Here is a 2,489-nt window from a genome sequence, read left to right as displayed (position 1 = left end):
TTCATACCTATCCATCTAGTTATTAGGTGCCTTATTCTTTCAAATGAATTCAAGAAATATAAAGAGTTAAAAATTTTTATTTTAATCTCTATGGTTCTATTTGGACTACTAATTTGATAGGGTTTGCTATCTAGCATGTGTAGAAACGCAATCCTAAAAAGTTGAAGAAGATAATAGGAAAACAAGAACAAACAATGCACATAGATTTAGAGCAAGAAAACATAATATTAAAAAAAAAACCTTACTATATTTGGGGATTCAACCATGATCCATATCGGTTTTCAAGTTCTTGAGGAATATTAAAATGGCACAATGTAACAAATGGTTGTATCCCTGGGTGGACAATAAGAAAAAAAAAAGTTAGCAGAACTTTATTCCTATATATGCATATAATAGGCTTCATCATATCTTGATTAAGTGTAACATGACAAGGTCCTATAATGCTTCTATTGCTGTTAGCATTCAAAGGCACCTCCAGAACATTTACAGGACCACACAACTGGGAAATATGCAAATGAGAAGGTATTGTCCAATAACATTAAGAGGCCATGGAGGACGACTGGAATTGTTGCCTCTTTTAGCTACAACAGAGCAACAGAAGAACGGAAATAATACAAAGCTTGGGTGTCTGAAAAATTGCAGATGATTTTACCTTTGTGTAGGAGAGCATTTATGAGCTTGTTGTAGAATTCAATTCCCATGGGATTAATCTCTCCAAATCTACCACCTGGTGTACATATTGATTTTCATTTTCTAACTTCATTTATAATTAAGAAGAAGAAGAAGAAGAAGAAGAAATAAAAGAACTACTGTACCAACTTACTTGGAAGCACTCTTGACCATGAAATGGAGAATCTGCAGGAATTAACTCCAAGTGAATGCATTAGTTCCACATCTTCCTATTTGATCAGTTATTGTTATCATTAGGAAAGGGTAAAAAGACCCCATTTGGAGGATGAGGGGGGGGGGGGGGAATACATATCTATTCTGAATTATCAGTATTAGGAAAGTAAAAAAGTAAATAATTTAGTTTTGGATTTTACAGTTGACACAACTTACTCTGTCTTTTAGCTTTGCATTTGTTTGCCATCCAGAATCAAATTACTCATTTTCCTTTTCGAAAGTAATTTAATAAGCAAGATTATCAGCAATGAAGCCATCTCCAATTATCAAAAGATTGTCAATATATAATAGAAACCGGATCATTCGGAGAAACCTGAGATGATTAGTCACGACTCGGAATCGCTTCATTCAAAAAAGATATCTCATTTGAATATCTTCAAACGGTATGACAGTAACCATAAAAGTGTTTTAGTGTTTTAATATACTTGTATAAGATGGTAGTGATTCTATAACGAAATCTATTCTTCATCCCATTCTTAGAATTCAGAATGGGAACCAAACTGCATTTTCGTCAACCCAGAACACATTCTGAGAATGCATTCCTAACACAGCCTAGGATTTCGTTTTAAAATTTTCCTTCCACTCAGTTTTTCTCTGTTCATTAGGAAAAAAAAAAAAATCCCTTGGAAATAAACAGATAATCAACAAAAATAAAAATATGTCTAGGTCGTTGCACCACAGACACAGAGGTGCAAAATGATCATCGCCTCCCTCCTAGGTTTGAGAATGCCAGAATCATAAACACTCATCCAATATTAATTTACTTTGCATTAAGTAATAAGTGGAGGGGGTTGGTACCATGAAACGATGGTAGTGATCAGCAGAAATATCTCCATTGCTTCCATCATGGATGTTCCCTGGAAAAGCAAAACAGGTAATCCAATTTCAATCAGGGTTTGAAGAAGTTTTATTTTCTACAATTGTATCACTTGATTTGTTTTGTTTTTTAAATATATGTTTTAATCACATTTCGAACAGGAAAATAGTTTCTCCACATAAACACTATTTATCCATGTGGACAACTTTTGTAGTTATTTTGTCATGTCCATAGTTAGCAAATTCGGATTCAGGAATTATTCGGGCGAAGAATTATTCGAAATAATTCGATTGGTTAATTTAAGGATTCGGTCAAAAAAGCGGTCAAAAGAGTGGACAAATAAAAATTGGAGTTGGATTTGGATTCGGATTCGAGAATTATTCAATTAAAAAAAAAAGTCGGGCAAAAAATTCGGATATTATTTTATAGTTTATTGTATATTTTTTATTTATCAAGTTATTAACTTGATTTGTATACTTAGAAAGAGCAAATTACTTTATACAATAAAGTAAAAAACTATGAAAAAATTGTCATTGAGCAATGGAAGCAATGGTTATTGTAATCCAATTTCTACTCATGAAATAGATTAGGCCCCAAAACAGTGAAAGCAAAATTACAACTACAATAAAACAAATAAATAAATTGACCACAAAAAATTTTCACTATCCTTTTGCTTGGGTTCACAAGACCCATATTGCACTAAGATGCACTAATTTTCCAAAATTAAAGCAACAATATAAAAGAAGATTGATCGATACGGCGATAGGAA

The 2,489-nt window shown here is 32.5% G+C and overlaps 1 long non-coding RNA gene across 1 annotated transcript; it reads right to left on the bottom strand.

Moving 5' to 3' along the window:
• Positions 1–251: 251 nt before the first annotated feature.
• LOC122088765 lies at positions 252–1,819 on the bottom strand. Its single transcript, XR_006143132.1, has 4 exons — positions 1,702–1,819; positions 824–899; positions 653–727; positions 252–333 (listed from the first exon to the last, which is right to left on the bottom strand). It is a non-coding gene; the product is annotated as an uncharacterized LOC122088765 (long non-coding RNA).
• Positions 1,820–2,489: the final 670 nt, after the last annotated feature.

Source organism: Macadamia integrifolia, chromosome 9 (genome assembly GCF_013358625.1).
Source record: "Macadamia integrifolia cultivar HAES 741 chromosome 9, SCU_Mint_v3, whole genome shotgun sequence".
NCBI classification, from domain to species: Eukaryota; Viridiplantae; Streptophyta; class Magnoliopsida; order Proteales; family Proteaceae; genus Macadamia; species Macadamia integrifolia.
Note: the sequence above shows the minus strand (reverse complement) of the source record. Positions and strands in the feature narration are given on the sequence as shown.